This window comes from Vulpes lagopus, chromosome 6, assembly GCF_018345385.1.
Source record: "Vulpes lagopus strain Blue_001 chromosome 6, ASM1834538v1, whole genome shotgun sequence".
NCBI lineage: Eukaryota > Metazoa > Chordata > Mammalia > Carnivora > Canidae > Vulpes > Vulpes lagopus.
Genome location: NC_054829.1, coordinates 86,913,091 through 86,940,307, shown reverse-complemented (window position 1 = coordinate 86,940,307; position 27,217 = coordinate 86,913,091). Strand labels below are relative to the sequence as shown.

At 35.9% G+C, this 27,217-nt stretch overlaps 1 long non-coding RNA gene across 1 annotated transcript; it reads left to right on the top strand.

Annotated features, from left to right (window-relative positions):
- Window positions 1–27,217, top strand: LOC121493436. The gene is made up of 3 exons (XR_005988473.1): window positions 1–3,290; window positions 10,454–10,570; window positions 25,658–27,217. It is a non-coding gene; the product is annotated as an uncharacterized LOC121493436 (long non-coding RNA).

The following is a 27,217-nucleotide window of genomic DNA, read 5'->3' as shown; positions in this document are numbered from 1 at the left end:
TTGACTTCTTTGCTGAGGCTTTATTTTTTTTCCCATTTATTTCAATAGTGTTGCAATTGCTCATTGAAGCATCTGTGTTATGGCTGCTTTAAAATCTTTGTCAGATAATTCTAATGTCTCCATTATCCTGGCGTTAGTATCTGTTGATTATATTTTTACATTCAGTTTGAGATCTTCCTGTTTCTTAGCATAATGAGTGATTTTTAATTGAAAACTCTATATTGAGGGACAGCACTGGTGGCGCAGCGGTTTAGCACCGCCTGCAGCCTGGGGTGTGATCCTGGAGACCCGGGATCGAGCCCCACATCATCAGGCTCCCTGCATGGAGCCTGCTTCTCCCTCTGCCTGTGTCTCTGCTTCACTCTCTCTCTCTCTCTCATGAATAAGTAAATAAAATCTTAAAAAAAAAAAAAGAAACTGTATATTGAGACTGAGTCTTTTTCAAATCTTCTGTTTTAATTGGCTTTTTAATGTTTTTGATGGCTACCTGGCTTTTTTTCTAGCAGAAGAAAACTTTGCCTGTTACTGCCAGGTAGAAATAGAAACTCAGGTTCCCCACATGGCTTTCATTGGATGCTATAACATATAATAATATATATAATAAAAAGAAGGCTCTGAAAAGTGTTGGGGGCTCCCCTTTACTGCTGGGAAGTTCTGATTCTTCATGCAGTTTTTAGAGAACATCATTGATGGCTTCATTGCCACTGGATAGAAGTGGACATCTTGACTCTCCACAAGGCTTCCTCTGGTGCGACTCTATCAGGGCAAAAGAAGAGTGTTTCATTACTGCTGGGTAGAGGTGAAAGTCTAGATTCCCCACAGAGTCCCACTGACACCACAGGAAGGAGTATGTAGGAGTTCTTTATAGGCCAATGGGGATGAAAGCTCTGGCTCCCTAATTGGCTTTTTCTGACATCACTCTCATGGAAGCATTCCTGTGCCTTGTTACAGTGTTTCAAGGGTAGAAGTTTAGCCTTCTTGCTCAGCCTTTGCTGGTGTGGGTAGGAGTGGGGTGTCACTTCGTCTGTAGGATTTGGTTGTAGTAGAGCAGTTATTGTCTGAAAGCTTTCTGTTCTGATAGACTGCTATTTTTCTCTAGCCTTTGGTTAGAGAGAAAGAGGTTTAGTTGGGGCTTATTAGTCTGTCCACTGGCATTTTGGGGTTGCCGGTTTCTTCAGCTCCAATTCTGGTATATTGAGACCAAAAAAATGCAGGAAACTTATCACCATGTTGTTTCTCAGACCCCAAGGTCCCTCGCAGGTATGCCTATTTCTTTCTTCCTTCCAGTATTCTTATGCTTAATATACAATGCTCCCAATTTTTATTTGTCTTTATTGGAAAGAGTAGGGGAAAGTATGACTATTCCATCTTCCCAGGAGGGAACGTCACACACAGGTAAGTTTAGGAAAAGCTGTATGAAGCAGTTGCCTTTACTGCTGATTTTCTTAGCACTTGTAATGTCTTAGCATATATTCCAAATTCCTCAGATAATATAGATTCTTGAGCAGGGGAAAAAATTGATAGATTGTTATGTAAGGGGAATAAGCAGGTGGTGGTATACAAAATTACATAGATAATTGAGTAAATTTAGAATTTTTAAAAATTTTGTACTGTTTGAAATAATTTTTTCACTTCATTCACCAATAGGCAGAAATATGTATTAAAATGCCTAAAAGAAAGTAGAGACTTTAAATTCTTTGTGGGAAGATTCTTTCATTAGACTAGCATGTACTACTCCTGGTTACCTTCCCTGGCCCTATCCCTATCTTTGGAATATGTTGATAATTTTCACAGATTTATAACATACTTTTTGGGCTCTAAGACTTCTTAGTGAACTCTACATACACTTAATGAAATAGAGAAGTTGAGGAAGTAATATGATGACCAAATGGAAATTAAGGGTACATTTGAAGGTCACTCAGTGTTAAGATTAAATTGAAAAATAAACCAAGAAACTGTGGAAGCAGGGTTACTACTAGTAACCTTATAGAGAAGTACTATTTTCAGCCTTCCAATAAACTAGTCAGTCTGGGCTTTGACTGCTAAAAGAATTCATTAATAAGACTGGTCAGAAGCAATCCAATGTATTATATATTTAAAGAGTGATTTCTTGTGATATGTTTAAATTGTTCGGCAAGGAAAATAATGTTTTCTTTCCTTTGGTATAGGTTGGAGGGGGGGTGGAAAGTACATTAAGTAAAAGAGGAAAAAGAGGACCCCCTAAGGAAGGATGTGGTGAGATGGTGTAACTGAAGCAATTCCATGTGAAAGAGATGACAAATTCTACATTGTCATTGTCTACAAGAGCATCCATTTGTCTGGGCCAAAGATTACACGTTTGTGTTGGAGTGCTATACATGCCCCTTTCTGAGTTCAAAAACATTTTTAAAGCTAAAGAAGACTGTTGGTTCTTTCCCTTAAATTATAGCTTTCATTTGGTTCATGAACCCACATGTAAGTATGTTTTCCATACCATCTGGCTCCTGTTCTTGCTCTCGTCTAAAATCACAGGCAAAAGGCTTGGAAGCAAGTCTCTGGGTATTGAGTGAGCTTGTGGCTATTATGTGGGAGCCTTCAAATTTCCTAAAGCTATTCTATTTTAAAGGGATATTAATAGTTACAAAGGAACATTCCAAAAACATCTTAATGCAAACCTTTTTGATTTTTGAATGTTTGTGGAGAATTTCAGATATAGAAAATAGAAGATAATACAATGAACGTCCATGTACATCTAAACCAGATTAAACAATTAACAACTTTTAGCCAATTTTACTTTTTCTATACCTCAGTCCACTTTTTCTCCTACCCAGGGTATTTTGAAGTACATACCAGCATCATATAATTTTGTTTTTAAATATTTCACTGTGTATTTCTAAAAAACAAAGACTTCAAAAAATAACCACAATACCGTTATAATACCTGAAGATAACAATACTTTATTAATTTCCTGAATTGTCTAGTTAATATTAGGAATACCTGGGTGACTTAGTTGGTTAAGCATCCAACTCTTGATTTCAGCTCCGGTCATGATCTCAGAGTGGTGACATCAAGTCCTGCATCAAGCTCTACACTAGGCATGGAACCTGCTTGGGATTCTTTCCCTCTTCCTTTCCCACCCCACTTCCCTGCTTGAGTGCTCCCTGTTTTTCTCTCTCTCTAAAATAAATAAATAAAAGATTTTAAAAAATTATCTGGTCAATATTAGATTTTTCCCAGGTGTCTTATATTTTATTTTATTTTATTTTTACAGTTTGTTTGAGTCAGGATCCAAATGCTGCCCATACACCTCTGTAAGTCTCTTTTTATGTATATGTTCTTTTTCTCTCTCTTCTCTCCCTCTATGTGGTTTGTTTTTAAAAATAGGTCATTTTTCTGATTTTTGCTGATTACATCTTTGTGGTATTGTCTAATATGTTCCTGTGTTTTCTGTGAATTAGTGATGAGACTAGACTTTAAATCTTGATCAGATGCAGATTTGACTTTTTGTTCAAGAGTATTTCATAGGTGGTTTTGTGTATTTTTATCAAGAGGTACATACTATCTGAGTGTCTTGTGAGGTTAACAGGGATTGATGAACATTGTCTAGATCTACTAATTCATTAGGGTTGCAGGATGGTAATATTCTATTTATTTCATTGACTTTTAATCTCCCTTTGACAATAAAAAGACTTATATTCTCTTCTTCCTTCTCCTAACAAGAACCAAGCCCTATTCATATTTTAATCATTAAGGAAACTCAGTTTTTTCACAAGTCTTCAAAAACAACTTCAAATTAATGTTCTTAGACTTTTACCAACAAGCTCCTTGACACTTCTACATGGGTTTAGAATTAACGTCATGTGTTCCTAGACTATAAGAACCAAATCTTTCTTCTTAATATCTTTCTTCTTAATTATGTGGTGCATTGGCTAGCAGGCCCTGGGGTACTGGCCTGGGTTGGGGGAGCGTCTGCCTGAGCCCTGTGAGTTCTGGCCCCCAACCCATGCTCGATTAGGTCACTCTGTGGTGACATCAGAAGAGCTGTCTTTCAGTCTGTGCAGCGAGAAATGGCTGTGGCGTAAATACCCTAAGATGGAGTGAATGTCATTCCTTTTCTAGAACATCTTGGGTTACCTGACAGCGTAGTAAACATTCTGAAAAATTCCCAGAGTAGTAATGCACTAACAGCATATTCCTTGTTTAAGATTGCAACACCTGCCCGATATACTGTGACTTTGGAAAGAACCTCCTGCACTGTGAATTATTTGTGTAGTTGGGGATACATGTCAACACTGTCTCCTGTTAAGGAGTATCTACAAGACTCCTGGAAGGAGTCCTTACAGAGAAAGAGAAGAAGAGACGAAGGAGCTCCTTACAGAGAAAATGGAAGAAACAAAGGATAGACTCACTGAAAAATTACAAGAAACCAAAGAAAGTTTCTTTTAAGAAAAAAGTGGAATAGGGTGCCTTATACAACAGGTATTAGACAATTTCTGCACTTTAACCCTTTGGAGACTGTGGACAAAATTACATGCTCCTGATTACTTTTTTGGTTAGTTGCCTAAATATACCAGTTCTCTGAGGGTTAAAGACCTAAGATAGCTTTTTAAAATATTACTAGAAAAATCAGTGTTTTTTGAAAAGAATCAATGAATTCAGTATGAAAATTTAACATCAATAGTAGCATTAAGCAGTGGTTAATGTCTCATAAGTTATAGAGCTTGTTTTCAGGGTCTTCAGAATCATACTTGTTTTGTGTTTTGATGCAACAATAATTTGTGCAGATGAAGCGGTTGACTCCTTGAATAACTGTTGTGGCCCTAGACAAGGTGTTAACACGAGTTTTCATTTTTATGTTATGCATTGAGCTTTTAACTATATTCATTTCTCAATGTGGAGACCAACTATTGTCATCAAAACTGCCAGTGAGGGAATCCTTGGGTGGCTCAGTGGTTTAGCGCCTGCCTTTGGCCCAGGGTGTGATCCTGGAGACCTGGGATCGAGTCCCATGTCGGGCTCCCTGCATAGAGCCTGCTTCTCCCTCTGCCTGTGTCTCTGCCTGTGTCTCTGCCTCTCTCTCTCTCTCTCTCTCTCTGTCTTTTATGAATAAATAAATAAAATCTTAAAAAAAAAAACTGCCAGTGAATGAGAGGATATTTAGTGTTTCTGAAAAAAAAAAAAGCATGTAGCAGTTAAAATACACACTTTATATAAAGGAAGTTTAATAAAAATTGAGTTATGTATATGAAAATATGTATTGGTTACATGCAAATGAAAAATTGACCCTTTAAAAATGATTTTCCTGAAAAAATTATGTGGCAAGTTAAAAAAATATGGTACATTAATATTTTTAAGTCATAAGAAAAGTTTATGACTTAGTCATTTCAACCAATTAAGTACCAAAAGAACTTATGAGTTATTGGTTGCAGTGTCTGTTAGTATTGTTTTTAAAGTATAATTTGGCAAGATCTCTCTAAATTAAAAATGCAGAAAACCGGGATCCCTGGGTGGCGCAGCGGTTTAGCGCCTGCCTTTGGCCCAGGGCGCGATCCTGGAGACCCGGGATCGAATCCCACGTCGGGCTCCCGGTGCATGGAGCCTGCTTCTCCCTCTGCCTATGTCTCTGCCTCTCTCTCTCTCTGTGACTATCAAAAATAAATTAAAAAAAAATTAAAAAAAAAATGCAGAAAACCCTATGAGCCAGTAATTTCACTTCTAGGTAATTTATCCCAGAGATAATTTCCATAATTTCCAAGAATATGTGAACAAATTGCTCATAAAGCACTACTTATAATAAAAAAACTGGGAGAAAACCCCTATATTTCCTTTAGGAGAAGATTGATCAATTAGTTTTATATTCATATGATGAACTACTATGGGATTTTTACAAAGTATTAAGTAAATCTCTATGTATTGATATAAAGAGTTCATAATCTGTGAACTCAGCTTTTGTGGCCAGGCAGAGAATGGGATCCTATTATAATGAGCTATATACAATTCTATAATTAAAAAACGATAATGTATTATTTTTTAATAGAAATAAAATCTAATAAAGTAGTCTACCACTTTAGATAAGATGGGGAAAAGGAATTGGATGCAAATTCAATATTTCTGTGAGGACATTTAATTTACATGCAGGATCTTATGGTTGGTAATTGTTAAATCTTGAGGGATAGTTTCACTTTTAACCCTGAACATAACAAATGATAGTGGGCAGCAGTTAGAAATTTCAGCTCTTTAGATCAATGATCCATGTCAGTTAAAAGGAGTCAGGACACTGGGTTAGAGCGTGATATATAAGTAATAATAGAGGGACCAGTGAATTCTAGTTGGAGGATAATCAGAGATGAGATTGAGAGATATGAGCCAAACTTTGGTACATTGGGATAGATGGGATAAATGAGATTAGCATTGGAGACAAAGATGAGTAAGATGTAAAGATATGTTTGGGAAAAAGTGTACAGAATACTTTGTTTGGAGTAAAGGGTTGATGTCGGAGAGAAATGCAGGTATGGTTAGAAAGATATATCTGGACCTTGAAGTCTGATTTGGGGGTGTAGGCTTTATTCTGTAGGCAACAAGAAGTCCCTGAAAATTTGCAGAGTTGTTCTGTTGAGGCGAGACTCACTGAACTTCATTCATACAGTCAGGGAAGAGTGATAGCTAGTCATATTTTATAAGGCTTTGGCATGAAATCAATCCTTGAGGCCAGGTTTGAGCAAGAGAAGACCATCCCCTTTCATTCTCTCAACTAGAGCTTTTAACATCTGCCTGATAAGGGAAAACAGTGGGAAGAAGGCTGTCACCTTTTGCCTTTTGCTTATTGTGCTAATTGGCCATTTTAATGAAACTCCATTCTGTCTCTCAGCACCTCTATTTGTTGTAAATTTTTCCACTGGAGCAAGGAGTGATATCAGCTGACCATTTTATTCATCAGAGTGAGTGTTAGCTTTCCACCTTCCTAATGAAATTCTCCAGTCGGCTGTGAAAATAGCAGGAAGCCAGCTATATTTAGCAAAGGAAAGCAACAAGTCTAAGCAGTGTGCAGAGAAGGGGAAAAATAGAAACACTGAGTCTTATGATTAGCCCGACCAAGAGCGCTGCTTACAATTTTCCGTATTTTGAAACTGGCAAAAGCAGAATGTTTTGTTTTTTTACACCAAAGTGAAGCCTACAAGTTCCTTCACTGTTGTGTCTACATAAAATATTTTATTAATTCAAGGACCAGGGTATTTTTAGATTTCAAAAAAATGACAGAATAACATACCTTTTGAAATAAACCAACCAGTAAATACAATCATGCTCATATTCAGCACTTTCTTTTTGATTAAAAACATTTCAAATCCAGAAACTGGCAAAAAAAAAAAAAAAGTATTTTCAATTTCCTATGAGACTTCGACTCTCCCATAATCCTGTATTAAATTTTGTCCATTTCTGTGAGTTCCAGCAACTTCACTTGAGTTAAAAGTTTTAGATTGTGTTCACAGGATTTATTGAGACTTGGAATATAAAATTTTTTCATGCTTAGAATTTCAGATCCTTAGCATTTCTGATTTAATTTTCCATCACCACTCTGGTATTCCCTGAGGCATGCATTCCTAGCTTAAACCTATAGACTTGTGGAGGAATTCACTATTATGAGACCAGTTCTACTCTAATTAAAAAATTCTTCTCTCTATTGAGCTAAAATCTGTCTTCTAATTTCCATTTATAATGGCTGCCCTCTATATAAAATAGACAATTCATATTAGCTCTACTAACTCATATTAGCTCTTTAAATTTTTGAAGTCACTGCCACTGTTCTTATGATCTTCTTTTTTACAAAGAGAGCAACACATTGCCTTCATTCTTCTTAATGCAATTGGTTTTCCAGCCCATGAAGATACAAATATTATCTGACTAGAGGATATATTTAATGGACTAAGATAATTTGTTGTCTTTTAACACATTTCTAACCTTTGGTTAATATTGAGTTTATCGTCAACTCATCTTTCTAGGTTTTAAATTTTAAAGAGCACAATTGTGATATATCTTTGTGTTCAATTAGAGGAAAATATATCTGCTATCTCTTTCGGGCATCTGCTGTGTGAATACAAGACCTCTTGCCCAGAACACCTGGTTGATTCTCTTGGTGTGGACTCACATTAGGCACACACAGAAATTGTTTGCTTAAACCTTCAAAGGGTTGATGTTTCTTCTTCATCTATAGTTGTACTCTAGTCTCTAAAGTAAATAACTAAATTAAAAAGAAAATTGAAAGGCTTTTTATTTACTCCAAGGCGAAAAATTGTTAGTTGTTAGTTGATTAATTGATTAGTTTATCTAGCTATTGATATTTTTAAGGATGTTTCAGAGTAATTTTAGATACATACATACTATATTTAACTGCAAATTATCCTCCCTAGCATTGGGTTTGTTATTTTTCCAAATCATTTCCTCTTTGGTGGGCTGCTGTGGTTGTCAACCTCAGGAAATCCCCTGAAAACTTGATCAAAGGAGGATAAATTGAAAAATCAATATAATAATGCTTAGTCACTAGTCCCATTGTCCTCATTACTGTGGTCAAGGCTCTAGATGTCACCAGGGGACAATTATTAATAGAAATAATCTTCCTGGATAATATAAAACACAAATCTTTCTTTGGGACATTTCTACTCAAAAAATTCTAGCACTAAGTGAGAGCAAAATTTGGCAGAAATGATTGGAATAAATCTTGAGCTTTTACTTAGAATAGATTTAAATTATATTTGCGTACCATTGGTAATGCTAGTGTTCATTTTAATATGTAAACCTCTTACTTCCTCTAACTTTTTTTCAGTGTTTACATAATTATAACTGGGTGTTCTGAGCTATCCAGCAGGAAAGACAGTGTTGTATTTTAACATGTGTCTAACCTCAAATCCGAAATACACAACTACTATATTTAAAAAGGGAGGGAATTATGTGGATCCTAAATGGATGCCAGAGTGGCATCCACCAACTATAAAATATATAATTCTTCTCCAATTTGTATACTACAGAAGTTATCAGAATTTTCAAACATTTCATTGTCATATTATGTCCTAGGTCTAGACAAGGGTTGAGTTCATAGCGAATGCAACATACTCAACACTTTAACAAACTCCTTCCAGCAGGGGTTTAGGTAGATGGTGCTAGTCCTTTTCCACAAGGATGATTGTGGAAGGCAATTGGTGTCAAGTCTTAAACTTCACTCTAGAAAGCTCTCCCCTTATAATTTCACCCAGAGCATCTTTCCCTCTCCTGTTCAATCAACCATATATTCCTCTGTGATGTCTCTCATTTTGTGTCAACATTTTATTTAACTCAATAATGAAGTTTACATGTGCACGAAGAAGAATGAAGGCAAGGAGTTGCTCTCTGTAAAAGAGAAGATCATAAGAACATTGGCAGTAACTTCAAAAATTTAATTTTAATCCTCTACAGTTTTTAGTTGAGATGTTCAATGAATAATTATTGATTTTTACTCTTTCTGTCATTGTTTAAGTCAGCTTTATTTTACTGTTTTATTATTATTATTTGTATAAAATGCTTTCATAAAAATGCATTTTTGGTATAATACAGTATCATATTCTTCCCTTAGGAAGTAATCTTGAAATTACTATATTACTAAATTACTAAATTACTATACCTTTGAGCATAGTAATATAAGGTTTTGTAATCTACAGAAACTGGTTTTCACTGTTTTCCTACATCAGTTTGGAATACCGCATCCTGATTTATGAGGGCAAAGCAAATGGAGAGTACTTGTTTTCATAAGACATTTTCACTCTAAGTGGCACTTCTCAAAAATACCATGATTCTATGATTTGGGGCTCTCATGTTTATTTTAAGTTACTGTTTGGGAAAAGTTCCATACTACAGTAATGAAAACTAAGTCTTCTTTTAAGGTAAATTTCAGCCATTGTTGGAGATATAGTGCAAAGTTGCAAGTAATTTACTATTTCTCCCTCTCCCTAATCTATTTTATATTATCATTTTCCTTTACATGTTATAAAAATCATTTGCAAAAAAGTAGCTGGATAAGAACTTTAATAGTACTTGAATCTCAGCTCTGGAGTAATGTGACATGTAGTAGGAGAAAAACTATAGTTATAACATGGCTGAGAAGATAAGATTTAAAACACATAAAATTACTGAATGAAATTAAAGGCATAAAATTATAGAACAAGGGCGCCTACGTGGCTTAGTCATGTGAGTGTCTGACTCTTAGTTTCAGCTCAAGTCATGATCTTAGGGTCCTGGGATTGAGTCCTCCTTGGGCTCCTCATTCAGTGAGGGTCTGCTTGTCTCCTTCTTCCTTTGCCCCTCCTCCTGCCCACATGCTCTTTCTCTCTCTCTCTCTCTCTCTAAAATACATAAATATATCTTTAAAACAATTATGGAACATAGTTAAGGACATAGTGAGTGAAACACAAGTATTATATTTTACATTCATATAACTTCTTTTTTCTAGTTTCTCAAAAGATTTCAGAGTGAATGATAAGAGCTAAGAATTAACATTTACTGTATGTCTTATGCTGAATAAAGGACCTTGGATGCATTATTTAATCTCCCACAACAGTCTTTCTAGGTAAGTACTACTGTTACTTCTATCTTAAAGAGAGGACACTGAAGCCTATAGAGGCTAAATCACTTGTTTAACATCAAAGTGGCCAAATTTGGACTCATTTCAAATTCTGACTTCAAACCTCTTAGGTATTCTCAACCTCTACCCGCTGTTCTTCAAACTTCAGATTACAGTCAACTCTAGGTCTTGGGAATGATTTAGTGGGTCACAACTATGATGTTAAGAAATAAAATAGAAATTAGCAGGGTACATCCCACATTACATTGTTTTGTGAAACTTCTGTGTGTGTGTGTGTGTGTGTGTGTGTATCTGTGTATGTATTTGTAAGTGGTTTGGGTTAGGATGTGAAATGTAATGTTTCCTATGTGTTGGAGGTAAAAATAAGTTTTAAAAGTGTAGCCACCATATTGCTGACTCTCATGGAAATCTTAATTAGGCATATGGAGAAGATAGAAATAGGGATTATGTTTTTTTAGCTGAGGAGAAGAGAGAGAGGTTGAGGACCAGAAATCAGGCAGGACTACTTCTTAAAATGAGAAATATATGGAATTGGCATTCAGTTTGGCTTCATTGAGTGACAGCAGTATGCAACATACCACATTAGACGGTATAGTGACTACAAAGACATTAACAATGCTCTCCCTTCCCTTACAAGCTTCCAGTCTAGAAGAATAGGTAATACTGTTGGAGAGAACAATGATGGGTAAGAGAGTTATCCTGAGTATTGTGAAGAGTCAGAGTAGGTGTCACCTGAATGATTTATTCTTTTATGATTTTAGGGATATTTAGAGAAAACTTTTATTTCAGACCATCTCCCTGCCTGCTTTCTATGGTGTCTGAACCACTAGTAAAACTTAATACCTATGGGGAAGATAGTTTCCTTTTTGAGGGAAATGCAAATGATTTCCAGAGGAGTAATATATCAACTCTGCAGGATTAGTCTATAACATGCAAAAATTATCCCAGAGATAGATACGAGGTGAGATTCCAAATGCCTAGGCATATATTGGGTGCAGGAATAAGAATGATTTTTGAATGAAATGTTGCAGGGTACTAGTTACCCAGGGAAAACAAAAGAAGACAGAAGCTAAGAAGGAAGGCCAGATTATACAGTTTTGCCTAAAACAGGCATCGCTAGAGTGGTACACTCAAGTGACTAAAAAATAGGCAAAAAGGGAGTAGATTGGGATTTTCACAAAAGAACTTGTAGTGGATTGGCACTACTTGCCCATCAGTTTCTGCTCCTCTTTTCTGTCCCACCTGTGTTGTAGACCATGCATTCTCAGCTGTGATGATATTGATATTGTTCCCAAAGGGGAGGATTAGTTCTTGGAGGGGTGAAAAAAGTCATGCTGTATATATGAAGCCTCCCTATGGGCATTTTATATATATATAAATTATATATATAATATATTATATATATAAAATATCTATAAGATATTAAATATTTAAATATCTATATATAGATATAAATATATCTATTAAAATATCTATATATGTTATATATATAAAATACCTATAAAAGAATATATTTTATATATACTTACATATATAAAGCACAGATATTATATTATTATATTATATATACATACAGATATAACATGTAAGCAAGTATCTGGTATATCTATAACTTTAAAATTTCATGGGAAGGAATTAAGAAAAAGTATATCTAAAAGTCTCCTTGGCGGAAGCAATAATAAAGAGAAGGTTGAGAAACACTGATGTAGACCAGGGTATTGGGAAGGCAAAAAACAGGAGAAAGTATGGATGAGGAGAGGTTGTGAATTAAAAGACACCTGAGTGGCTCAGTGGTTGAGTGTTTACCTTTGGCTCAGAGGATGATCCCAGGGTCCTGGCATTGGGTACTGCATCGGGCTTCCTGATGCTTCTCCCTCTGCCTAGGTCTCTACCTCTCTCTGTGTGTTTCTCATGAATAAATAAATAAAATCTTAAAAATAAATAAATAAAAGTTCAAATTTACTATGTATGGAAGAAAATGAGAAGAGACAGAATAAAAGGATCTAATAAGTCAGTGGACTTTAGGGAAAACGTTAAGGGGAGCATGGCAAGAGAGACGGGGTGGGGAGAGCTATGGAAGAAAAGAAACGTATGAAGAGAAATGGGAAAAAGGAATTTAAAAAATACTGATGTGGATTGTGAATTGAGTTCCCTTTGACACTGGTTTAAAGAAGCAGTGAGGATTTGAATGACACCTACCTAGTTTTGACTTTTGAATATCTTTGGTGTCATCAAGAAATTGAATTCTCTGAGATGAATAATCTGCTCTTTTTCAATCTTGTGTAAAATGCTACAGAAATGTGGCTCTAATAGGCTATCTAGCACTCTTTCAATAATATAATTCCTTAAGCCTGTATTATTTAGAAGCCACAACGATTGATCGTATTTCCTTGAAAGTAGCACCGGAAGAGATTAGGCCTTGTAAACCCTAAACTTTATTTGGGTTATGGAGTTCATTTGATTGTACCAGACCCTTTAAGGCTGCATAGTCTGTAGAAAGTGTGTTTCAGCTCCTTCCAGCTGCCTTAAAGGCATTAAATTGTGTTTTGTGCAGTTTTAAACACTATCTACACGAATGCCATCAGTCCAGGGAAGTCCAAAGATCTATTATCTACAAAGGAACCAGGCAGTCTGTGTTTTCCTAGCCTTAGGAAGGAGCTATGTCTTCTAATGGTAGAGAAATGATTCTTCAGAGATCTTGCTGCAAATCAATGTCATTCTTGGGAAATGAGTAGAAATCAACCGTGTTCCATTTACTATCTTGAAACAATAGAATCCTCCCTCAATGAACAGGCCATTTCCCACTGTCAGTGATGGACCCCAAATCATTCATTGTATTGTGAATAAAGTCTTGGTTGACAGGGAAGGTTTCTTGCACTGAATTAAATAAAAGAATGTGTGTTATCAGATTATGGTATAAATACCCAGTTGGACTTCTCAAAAATAATGCTAGGCCCCAAAGATCAGAAAGGCATTGGGGTTTGCATTAAATTAGGAGCACAGATGTTCTAGTTCATTTAATAAGGAATGCCTTGCCAATGATGAATATCTGAATCAATTATATCAGCTAAAGGAGCAAAATATGGCTAGAATTAAATGCAGTTGAATGCTTCCTTACTACCTTTAACAAAAATTGTAAGAAAGAACATTTAATATGAGATCTACTCTTTTAAACAAATTTTTAAGTGTGTAATATAGTGTTGATAACTATAGGCACAATGTTCTACAGCAGATGTCTAGAACTTACTTTTCATAACTGAAACTTTATACCCATCAAAGAGCAACTCTTCATGTCCCCCTGGCCTCTGGCAAACCCCCATTAATCTGTTTCTATGAGTTTTTTTTACTATGTTAGCTACCTCAGTCAGTAAACTCCTTATTACCCTCAAGGTGCCATCAGTATGGTAAATGAATGAGAGATATAAGAAGGAAAATTTAGCAATATAATGGTCAAGGGCAGGCAGGCATTTCCCAGATGTAGTTGGAAACATTCCAAGTAGTGTAGTTAAAGATAAATAATGTTTTGTTTTGTTTTTTTGTAAATTCCTTGTTCCCAGTTGTGAGCTGTCTGATGTGATCATGACCTTGTCAGCAAATTCTATTTTCATTGTGACTGGAAAATCTTTTACCTCATGCTCACTTTGGGGAAATTTTAGTTCTTACTGTTCTAATTTCTTCCTTCACTAACTTGTCTTCTCTTTTGTCTGAGAAGCTTCATGGAAAGTTCAGCTCATTGGCCTAAGAGTTTCTTCCTCAAGGTCATTCTAAAATGTTATATTTTATAAATGTTACTTTAGTAATTGTTGTTTTCCTCACACAAAAAAATATTGTTCCCTATTGTTTAGACCTAAGTTGTGAGGCAGTATAGCTGACATATACTCAACTCAATGTTCATATAATACGAGCAAATTCCAGAAGAATTCTGGAAGTGGAAAGAATACCTGATATCTTAAAAATCTATTTTATGATATAAAATCACTTTTTCCTAAAACTATTAAGTAGTTCATATCAATTAAAATAAAATTTGTTTTGTTTTGAAACTCTTTCAAGAATTTCAGAAAATATCTCCAAACGATTCAAGTAAATCTATGATGTATCATAAGTAGGGCTGGAAATTGATGGATTAGAAATATAGTAACCTCACTCTAATACTTTCACCATTGGAATATATCAGATTTGAGTAACACTGTAAATTATCTTGTACTGTAGTAGTCAGGAAAGTGCATCAAGGGTAAGATTTATATTTATTTATTTACTTAGTTATTTCTTCATTTTCTTATTTATTTATTTTTGGAGAGAAAGAGCAAGGGAAGAGGTTTGTAGGGGAGGAGCAGAGGGAGAGACAGAGAGAGAATCTTAAGCATACTGCATGTCCATTGCAGAACCTAATGTGGGGCTCAATCTCACAACCCTGAGATCATGACCTGAGCCAAAATCAAGAGTTGGATGCTTAACTAACTGAGCAACTCAGGCACCTCGAGATTTACTTTTAACATTGGCTGCATTTAGGGAGGAGGGGAGAAGAGAACATTTATATATAGTTTCTACACATTTTTCTCCAGCTATGAGAATAGAGCTAAACTCTATTCAATCTGTAATTAGTCCCATGCTTAGTGCTATAATAAGATACAGGAGATGCAAAAAGACTACGTGTTTTGTTTTGTTTTGTTTTGTTTTTCCCCAGGGAGAAAACTATCATTGAAAAGATAAGAGCACTAATAGGAAACTGCACTGTATCACGGAATTAAAGAAACTTTGGTTCAGAGCTGGTATACTTCTTTAAATCACTCGTGTATTTTAGCAGAGCTCTAGAACATGATGAAAATATAAATTAACCTTACGTTGTTTAATAGCCAGTATTTTGTGGTTGTCTATTGAATTAGACATGACAGCCACAGGAAGCATAGGAAGTGGGTAGGGGTGATGCTAGGTTTGTCCCACTGTGTTTCCATGAAATTTTGTATAAAGTGACCTTTAGGATGTTCGCTGAATCCCACCAACAGAGGAAATGTTATTGTTTAATTGGAACCTTGGGGTAAAATAAACTTCCATGTCTTGAACTTCCTGGCCTGCCGCAGTAAGCCAGCATGAAAGGTGCTTTCTCCAGGTAGTTCCCTGCCTCTCACCCCATCATAGAGGTCTTGCTTTTGTTGCCCTAACTGGGACCTCTTCTTGACACCCTGAATCTTCTTATTCTTTTACTATGAGGAAACAAAGACTAAAAATATAAAGACAAAGTCTGTAACTTGTATGTGCATCAGTGGAAATTGGTAGGATCTAAATAGCAGTGATCTCTGCAGGGCTGGCTCCATGGGCAGGTTGTCTCCATGGGTGAGTGGCCTGTGCTGCCACACAGACACCATATTCAGAAGGAACCCAACTTGGATAATTTTCTGCTGATGCCATCTTTAAATTAATGATTATCTTTGACCTTGTTTTCTGTAAGTGAAGGCTGGTAAGATAGGAAGGATGTGCTTGAGCAGCTTTATAACATAATACCTTGAACAACACCTATCCTCTGCTTTCTGAATAAGAGGCCCTGCATTTTCATTTGTGTTAGGCTTTGCAAATTATGTAACTGCCTTTATCTCTTTGGGGAACTCTATAGGTTTTTTTTTATTCTACTAATAACAACATGCCATTTGAGATTTTTATTCTACAAGTAGTTTTGTTTATCTATTAAACTTAAAACATTTTATTACAAACCCTCTTAAGACTACTCTATAGAGTCGGTTTATGAGAATCATTGACCTCATCTCTTTAGACTGCTATAACAAAAGTACCATTGACTGAGTGGCTAAGCAACAAATATTTATCACAGTTCTGGAGGATGGGAAGTCCAAAGTCAAGGCACCAGCAGATTTAGTGTCTGGTGACAACATGCTTTCTGGTTTACAGACAGCCCTCTTCCTATAACTTCACATGTGGGAAAGGGCATCTGGGCTCTCATTTATAAAGGCACAAATTCTTCATCATGAGGGCTCCATGTCCATGACCAAATTACATCCCAAAGGACTCACCTCCAAATACCATTCTATTGGGAGTTAAGTCTCAACATATGAATCTTGGGCCACACATTCAGTTTACAGGAAATCATGAAAAGGTGTTAACTATTATTAGTACAAGTATTAGTGATTCTAAAATCAAGACTTTTAAAAAATGAAGATGTTAGTCAAATGTAGTTGTCATGGATATAGAAGGAACTTCTAAAGATTTTCAGAAATGTAGCATATGGCTTCTAAAGAAGATTATTTCAAGGAGTTTTCACTTGGATGTGTAAATACTAATAATTAAAAAAATCAGTCTTATTAGTATAATTATTAGTCATATTGCAAAAAATTATCTGTAGAACTGAAGTTAGCTGATCTGATTTCACGTCTTAAAAAGAAGCAGATTTCTATACACCTTTTTTTGGTAAATGATCTAGTTCAGGAATGTGAAACCCCTAGCAACTAAGATTATCAACTCAGGATAACCTCAACTACAGAGAAAAAGATCCATATTTAGCTAACTCAAAATTGTATGTATGTATATATATATATATATATAACCTCTAATTACAAGGACACAATATGCTTAAGTAGCAGGATGAGCTCTTGAGAAGTCAATTATAAATGCCCTCCTATAATGTTGTGAACTTACCAAGAATAAAAGCCTATCTGTGCCATGCTACCTACACCAAACTCCCCCGCCCATCCCCTTGAAAAAAGAGAAGATAGGTGTTTCTAAGATTCAATATTTCTTGAACCTTATTATGCTTAAGGAATATCTGATAAGCCTTCAAAAATGCAAACTTCCTGCGTGAGCTGACAGAGACCCCGATTCTTTTGATCTTTAGTGAGACCCCAGAATCAATACTATTAAATCCTGGATATACTTTCTTCATTTGCCTAGATTTTTTCTGACCTCCCTGGCTGCTACTTCTTGGGATTTTTTGCTGATTCCTCCTCAGTTCTCCTACCTCTAAACTTTAGTGTGACCAAAGGTTCCAACTCATTCTTAGACTGCTTTTCCAATTTTACTTACTCTCTTAATGATTTCATCTACTCTTATGACTTTCAAACTGTCCATATGCTGATAACGTCCAAATTTATATCCCTAGGCTGATTCTTCCACAAATCTTAGAGATGAGTGTCCATCTGCTGCCATGACATGGCCTTTTCCTGGTCAAATAGGTATTGTCTTCATTTTGGCTGAACCAGAAAGGATTCAAGTATTAGCAGATTTTTTCTGTTGTTATATTTTTGTTAGTAGGTTTTATTTTGGAGGAGGGGAGATAGAGGTAAAGAAATGGGGAAGTGAGACAAAGAAGTGAAGAAATCCAATAAAGGATTTGTTATCAAACCAGCTACCCTCTGGGCAAATGGAATGCTGGGAGAATTCTGGAGACCAGAGTGAAACACAAGCCTCACTTATTCTAGCTGCCCGGTAAGGGAACTGAGGTATTCATACCCCAGATCCTGTTGGTTACTGCTTGCCACTGCTTCTGGAGGATATTAATTCCCTAGCACATCCAGCCACTTTTGGTGGTAAAGCAGACTCCTGTGGCAAAAGAGTGTCCTCAGGCAAAGACATACATTTCTGGAAATGGAAGTTGGGCAGGTGTGCAATGGAGTGGACACGAGGACAGATGAAGGACATAAACCACTTCTGCCACAGACACTTCAGACTTGTCTTCTAATAGTCACTACTTCCAAACCTGCTCTTCCAACAGAATATTTCATCTCAAAAGTACAGCTCCTTTTTTCCGTTGCTCTAACTGAAGGCCTTGGAATCATTGCTCAGTCTCCTCTGCCTTTCATCCTCCAGATCCCATCAACCAGCAAATTCTGTCCTCTCTACTTTCAGAATAGACCCTGGATACAAATATTTCACTGCTACTCCAAGCCACCATCACCTCTTGTCTAGATTGTCCCAATAGCTTCCCAGAAGCTGTCGCACTTCTAGCTTTTCACCAGTCTCTACTGGAGAGTCAAGTGGTCCTTTTAAAATGTAGATATGAATGATGGTGCTTTGCTGCTCAAACACTGAGGATGACTTTCCATTCCACTCAGTGAAAGCCAAAGTACTTCCTATGACCTATACAATGTCATAGATTGGCACTTTCCTGCCCCAACTTCATTATATCCCTGACCTCCTCTCTTACTCTGATTACTCTCTCTTCACCAGCCATATATGTCATACTTGACATTCCTTAAACATGTTAGGCAAGCACAATCCTGGTTTTGCATGTGCTGTTCCCTCTGCCAGCAGTGTTCTTTCACCTGAAATCATCTTGGCTTACTTCCTCACTTCCTTCATCTTTTTAGTCAAAAGTTACTTTTTTGTTGAGAATTTTCCTTGCCAGCCTATGTAAAACCATTAGCCCTTTCCACACATTCTTAACCTTCCTTCCCAATTTAGTATTTTGGCGCTATGTAGCATACCAAATATTTTAATTTATTTATTTATGGCCTGTATCTATCTACCCTAGATCTTAAGCTCCCAAAGGCAGGATTCTTTGCTTACCCTCAGTGCTTGCTATCTTTTTGGTTCTCAATAGATATTTGTTGAATAAATGAATGAAATTCATACTACTCTACTTTTTTTTAATTAAAAAAATTACTAATTGAAGTATAATAACAAAATTTTCTAGTAGTTTCAGATGTATAACATAATGATTCAACGTTTCTAAACATGACTCAGTGCTCAACACAGTGCTTAATCCTCTTTATCTATTTTACCTATCCTCTCAGCCACTTCCTGCCTGGTAACCACTAGTTTGCTCTCTGTATGTCAGTCTGTTGTTTCTTGTTTGTTTGTTTGTTTGTTTTACCTTTTATCTTTGTTCATTTGTTTTGTTTCTAAAATACCACATATGAGTGAATTATGTCTTTCTTTGTCTGACTTATCTCACATAGTATAATACCCTCTACATCCACCCGTGTTGTCACAAATGGCAAGATCTCATTCTATTTTATGGCTGAGTAATATTCCATTGTATGTGTATATCACATCCATATATTTATCAATATCTTTTCCATATATCTAACACTTGGGTTGCTTCCATATCTTGGCTTTTGTAAATAGTGCTGGAAAAAGCACAGGGGTGCATATATCTTTTCAAGTTAGTGTTTTCATATTCTTTGGGTAAATACTCAGTAATGGAGTTACTGGATCATATGGTGATTCTGTTTTTATTTTTTGAGAAAACTCCATTCTGATTTTCACAGTGGTGGTACCAATTTACATTCCTGTCAACAGAGCATGAGGGTTCTTTTTCTCCACCTCCTCATCAACACTTGTTATTTCTTGTCTTTTTGATTCTAACTGTTCTGATGAGTATAAAGTAATATCTCATTGTGGTTACTGATGTTGAGCATCCTTTTTATGTGTCTTTTGGCTATCTGTATGCCTTCCTTGGAAAAATGTCTACTCAAGTCCTCTGCCCATTTTTAATGGGATTATTTGGGTGGGTTCTTTTGGTGGCACATTATATGAGTTGTTTATATATTTTGGATATTAACCTGGATATGTTAATCAGATACATAACTTGCAAATATCTTCTCCCATTCAGTAGGTTATCTTTTTGTTTTGTTGATGGTTTCCTTTGCTATGCAAAAGCTTTTTATCTTGGTGTAGTCCCAATAGTTTATTTTTGCTTATGTTTCCCTCGCCTTAGAAAGCATATCCAGAAAAATGTTGCAAAGGCCAATGTCAAAGAAATTATTGCCTATAATCTCTTCTAGTAGTTTTATGGTTTCACTTCTTACATTTAGGTCTTTAATCCATTTTGAGTTTATTTTTGTGTATGGTATAAGGAAATGATCCAGATTCATTCTTTTATATGTAATTGTATAATTTTCTTAGGACCATTTGTTGAAGAGATTGTCTCTTCCTCATCGTATATTCTTGCCTCCTTTGTCATAAATTAATTGACCATATATGTGTGGGTTTATTTCTGGGCTCTTTATTCTGTCTCATTGATTTATGGTCTGTTTTTTTGTTGGTACCATATTGTCTTGATTATTATAGTTTTGTAGTATATCTTGAAATCTGAGATGGTGAACCTTCAATTTTGTTCTTTCTCAAGATTTCTTTCTGGTTCCATACAAATTTTAGGATTTCTTGTTCTAGTTCTGTGAAAGATGCTGCTGGTCTTTTAATAAAGATTATATTAAATCTGTAGATAGTTTTGGGTAGAATGGACATTTTAACAATATTGATTCTTCCAATCCATGAGCATGGAATATCTTTCCATTTGTTTGTGTCATCTTCAATTTCTTTCATCAGTGTTTTATATTTTCCAGAGCACCCATCTTTCACCTCCTTGGTTAAGCTTATTCCTAGGGATTTTATTCTTTTTTGGTGCAATTGTAAGTGGATTGTTCTCTTCATTTCTTTTTCTGCTAGTTCATTATTAGTGTATGGAAATGCAAAAAATTTCTGTATATCAATTTTGTATCCTTCAACATTACTGATTTCATTCATTAGTTCTAGTAGTTTTTTTGGTGGAGTCTTTAGGGTTTTCTATTTATAGTATTATGCCATCTACAAATAGTGAAAATTTTACTTGTTTCTTACCAAATTGGATTCCTTTTATTTCTTTGCTTGTCTGATTGCTGTGGCTAGGACTTCCAGTACGTTGAATAAAAGTGAGAGTGGACATTTTAATTTTTAAAAAAGATTTATTTATTTATTTATTTATTTATTTATTTATTTATTTATGAGAGAGTGAGAGTGAGAGAGAGAGAGAGAGAGAGAGAGCGCATTTGAGTAGGAAGAGGGGCAGTGGGAGAGGAAGAGAGAAATCCCAAACAGACTCCCCACTGAGCATGGAGCCTGAGGCAGGGCTTGATCCCAGGACACTGAGATCATGACTGTGCTAAAATCAAGAGTCAGATGCCCAATCAACTGAGCCACCCAAGTGCCCTATGGACATCCTTGCCTTGTTCCTGATCTTAGAAGAATTCTCAGTTTTCACCACTATGAATGATATTAGCTGTGGGCTTTTCACATATGGCTTTTATTATGTTGAAATATGTTCTCTCTAATCATACTTTATTTAGAGCTTTTAAATAATGAATAGATATTGTACTTTGTCAAATGCTTTTCTGCATTGAGTGAGATGATCATATGGTTTTCATCTTTTATTCAAATCTGGATCATAAAATCTTTCAAAATTAATTCGTATGCCATATCAGACTATGAGATGAGAATGCCATTTCTTCATGGCAAGAAAATTATTCACCAAGACAGTAGACAGAGATTGACATAACTTGGTATAATATGCATGATGGCACAAATTGGCACACTCTATTCAAGGGTGATGAAAAATGACTACAATATTTCCCCTTTTTTAACCATGATGTGAATGACCTACAACAATTCAGCTAGTCACAATTTTTAAGTTTTTCTAAGCCCTCAATACCTAGGAGTGGCTGGTAGTTACAGGACTCCTTCTCTAGAAACTTGCTACCATACTATTATATTACAGTGAAAGCAATCTCAGATAGAATTCTGTTGCATATTTAAGCATTGATTGCCAAACAGACAAAAACAACCAAGGCACAAGAAGACCTCACTGTCTGTCTTTTTAGGCTTTCCAAAAAGTCGCTCTTAGACAAATGGAATTACATTTTGATGACAGATTCAAATTCTGATGACAGAATGCTCCATTAATTAGGAAGTTTATACTGACCTTAGTCTAAAGAATTAGGCTGCTGGGTACATCAGACTCTTTCACTCTATTCACTTAGAAAAGAGGTGCTTATATGATCTTTCTAGCTTGCTGTGTGTTTTGTGGGTTTATCCTGTTGGGAGTTCACTCAACGTTTGGAATTTGTGGATTTTGTCGTTTACTAAATTTGAAAAGTTTTCAGCCATTATTTCTTTAAGTACTTTTCCAGCCCTGCCCTCTTTTTCATCTCCTTCTTCCACTTCCATGACACAAATGTTAGCTCTTTTATTATATTCCCACTGGTCCTTGAGACTCTGGTTGTTTTGTTTTGTTTTTGTTTTAGTCTATTTTCTCTTTGCATTGAGACTGGGTAATTTCTATTGTCCTATCTTCTAGTTTATTGATTCTTTTGTTTGTCTCTTCCATTCTATTGAGTTTTTTATTTCAGCTACTATATTTTTCAGTTCTAAAATTTCCATTTGTTTCTTTATATTCCATTTGTTTTCTGAGACTTTCCATCTTTTATTTGTTTGGAATATGTTTATAGATTACTCATTGAAGCATTTTATGATGGCTGCTTTAAGGTTATTTTTTAGGTAATGCTAACATCTTTGTCAATTCAATGTTGCATCTATTGATTTTCTTTTTTCATTCAATTCAAGATCTTCCTGTTTCTTTGTATGATGAGTGATTTTCAGTTGAGTCCTGGATATTTTGATAATAAATTATGAGACTCTGTATCTCATTTAATTCTGTTTTGTTGACTTTCTATGACTCCACTTTAACCAGGGTCAGGTGGAGTTGACGCCCATGTTTCCCAATGGGTTCTGTTAACATCTAGTGCTTGTGTGTCTGTGGCTCCACATTACTCTAGGCAATGGGATTTCTGGCCTCCCATGTGGTCTCCACTGGTACCATAGATAGGTGGCATCATTAGCACTAGTTAGTGGTGAAAGTCCTAACTCTCCACTAGATGTTCTCTGACATCACTTCAGTAGAGAGGTGCTGGATGGGAGTGGATCTATATATTCCCATTTTGGTCTCCAGGATACTGCAGGGGAAGTTCCTCACAGGCTGGCTGAAACAAAAGTCTCAGCTTCCTTCTTAGCTTTCTCTGACACCATCCCAGTGGTGGTATAACCCTCAATCTTATAGCCTTTCCAGTGTGCATTCTCTCCCTCTGCCAAATAAATAAAATCTTTAAGAAAGTTTTTTATTTCTTTCTTCCAAAAGTGTTTAATTTGATGAAGAAAAGGGTAGAAGACATGAAAGATGCCATGTGTGTATATATATATATATATATATATACACACATATATATATATACACATATATATATACACACATATATATGTGTGTGTGTATGTGTGTGTGTGTGTGTGTGTATACACATCTTTTCCCCCTTTTTGCTTTATTGTATTAGTAAGGACTTCCCATATGATTTTGAAAAAAAAAATGGTGAAAGAGGATCTTTTTTTGAAAGAGGATATTATTATCTTTTAAATCTACATTATCACCATTTTTTGCATAGTTTTGTCACTATTCTGATTTTGCCATTCTAATTTTTTTCCATCCTAATTTTAATAGTATTACTGGTCTTATGGGTTTAAAAAATGCTGAGGAGCACAGGGGAACCAACATTAGCATGCAACAGGGCACTGTCTTAGCTTCCACCTTGTTTGAAATTCTTACAAATAACTGAGATAAATGTTAAAAGACAATAGTATGTTTGTAAAGGGGCCAAGGGCAGGTGGCCCCAAGATGGGCCACATTGGCACAAAGATTATTTTAAATTAAAATGTAATCCAGACCCAGCAGGTTCAGGAAAAGCTCTTTACTTCCTCTTCAACTGCCTAAAAAGAATTGAGATAAAGGACCTGCTTCAGGAAGAGAGCTATCACCATAGATAACTACATTTTGTTATGAACTAGGCAGGGTGGACAGAGGGGAGCCTAGCTACACCTGTTTGATCAAAGTCTTCTATGTCTCACTGTTTCTGAGTGGCCCAGCAAACATTTGTTTACCAAACATTTACTCTTTTTTTATCTTTTCATGAATTGCATTCCTTCCCTTTGAAGTCCCAGATCCCTACCCCCATATCTCTTGTTACCTGACTATCTCTGGAATTTCCACATCTGTGTGGATTCCCCATACATACAAAATTCAATTTGACTTTCTGCTGTCAATATGATTGATTCCTAGTGCAGCTAGAAGGACCTTTGAAGGGGAAATTCTTGCTCCTTGACATTTGCATCTCAAAAAAATGGCAGCGACAGTTAATATACAGGATCATAAAATCAAGATTCAAAAAATGTTGATAAAACATTATCATAAATATTACACTATATATTTTGATTCAGAAAATAAACTATATAACATAATATAAAGGGCAGTGCTGATATAGTATTGGTTCTTATGGAGCAAGCATGAAGCAAACAACAAATGGAAAGAGCGTAGTGCTTATGTGATTAGAAATTTAAAAAACAAAGGAAAACAGTATTAATTCAGCTTGCATTTTGAGCCAAGCACTGGCATAGCATCTTGTAGATGCTACAGAATCTATATTAACAGGAGGAAGTGGCCAGAATAAGGGAGGTAATTGTCACATTGTATGCTGAGATGTGTGGATGATCTGTGGGCATTGTGCCTAACTAATTGGAGACACAAGCATGGTGATGAGTCACATGAAAGGTTATTGAAAAATGTTTAATTTGTTGAGGAAAAGGGTAGAAGACATGAAAGATGCCATGTGAAAAAGAATAAATCATTCTGCCAAGAACCAGAAGTGCAAGATAGTGAGTTCCTTGTTAGTGTAAGTATTTAAGTGATCGCAAAATGACCAGCTATCTGGGATAAAAGAGAGTGATTTTGCTTTAGGTGAGCACTGGACTAAATGACCTCTCAGGTCATTCCTTTCAGGAATCTATGCATATTTATAGGCTGAGTTAGAAAGAGAATGTGAATTGTTTGGGGCTTAAGCCTCACAAAACAGAGTACAGCTGGTCTTTGGCTCTAATGAGATCCAGACATTAGTAGGAATGAAAAGAGATATTTTTCATTAAGATAAATTCCAGCTATTATCTTCAGAAGCAGGAAATTCAAGGTTTTATAGGAGAGATGTGTGCAAATGAAAGCTGGATTACAAGTTTCCAGGGGAATTATTCAAACAAAAGAGGTTTTGTGTTTTGCGATTATGGAATTCAAAAGTAATGGGGTTTGAGCATTATCAAAGAGAGGCTTTTGCCTGTATATTAAAAAAAATAACTTCCTATAAGGAGATGTCTGCAAATTTAAACATGAATGAGAAGAAAAAAGACTCTCAAGTGTTCTGCTGAATTTTGTATTAGTGCTAAAAAAAAAAAAAAGTGAGTGAGGTTGCCATCTAGTGACTCTTTTCTGGTTTTCAACTGTAGACTTGATTCTCAAGCCTGGTTGTACATTAGTATTGCCTGGAAGTTTCCCTTAACTATGGATTCCTGGCATCCACCTGAGACTGGAACCAGAATCTTTGGAGATGGGGCTCCAGACGTTCTGTTTTATTTTAAAGATCTTCAAATGATTTCTCTGGACCTACTCTACTACCCGTGTTGGAATTAAGTGCCCCAGAGCATATTGCATATGGGATGAAGTGTGCAGAGGCAAATTTCTGTAAAGTGCAGTATTTACCTACTTGCTCTAAAAATTGGATTTTAGGCATATGCAACTTGGTTATCACATCTTTGTATCTCTGATACTAAAATAGGCTTGGCACTGCTAGAATTTACCTTCCTGCTCTGCCCAAAGATACACAATCAAAGATGTTTACTGTAACACTGGTTTTAATAATGATTAACTAAAAACTATGGACATGTTCATCAATAGTGTTTGGCTAAAAAAATGACGGTAAATACCAGTATTGAAATGACCATTTAAAAAGAATGAGGTACTTCCTTTTTTTTTTTTTTGAGGTACTTCCATATACGCTGACACCCTAGATGTATTATGTGAGAAAAGCTACTGTATTTTTAGCAAAGAAGTGATTCTGAGTCAATGGTCTAAAGTCAACCTTAGAAACACTGCATTAGCGAGTAGATAGAGTAATATTTGTGATATAAGGCGATAGATATAAGGCCTAAGGATTTTCATTTTTAACATATTCCTCAAGTGATTCAAACACAACCAAAGTTTGAAATCACCAACATGGATATCTTCCCAGTGACCCCCGAATCAGTTTCTAGGTCTCCTCTAAATCTGTGGTCAGTCCAGATCTTCCTCTGTACTCTGTATTAGTCTGGCATTGCAGGAATGCTTTCAATTGTGGATTATCTCTATCAACAAATGATGAAAGTATGATTTCAAGTCAATTTAGAAGACATTCTTCAAACACGGAACTATAGACAAGCTATTGTGAAACAGAAGTTGTTCCCGGTGTGTAGCTGTGGCTTCCCACATTCACCGCCACATGGAAAATAGTCTGGTGGCTTTAGAGCTATGGCAGGCCATCAGGTCACGTGCAAATCAGTCATTCTAACAGGATATGACTGCAACCTATGTCTCTGTAAAAGAGAACAGAAACTGTAATAAAGAAACAAAGAAGGAACCAAAGAAGCAAAAGTTGAAAGTGCAAAAGGAGCAAAAGGTCACAATGGGCTGATCTGAGATGTGTTTGCTACTTTATGTTTTCCAAAGGTTTGGATTCTATGAGACTATCCCATTAACAGAAATTTCAGTTACCAGAATTTGTAAACAATAATCCGTGAGTCTGTAGTGTTGTCCTTCGGAGTTGGCTTTCATGACCTGTTTAGTGTTGGAGTTCTCTCTTCACAGAGAACCAGATTATTAAAAGGAATGAATCCCTTCTAAGGAAGGTCCCTTGATTGGCAAACATGTTTTAGGTGGGAGATTGAGGATCGAGAATATGGGTGCAAAAGTCCCCCTCAGGCCTCCCCAGGCCTCCTTGTAGCTAATGGAAATGAGTCCACTCTGACGCTCCA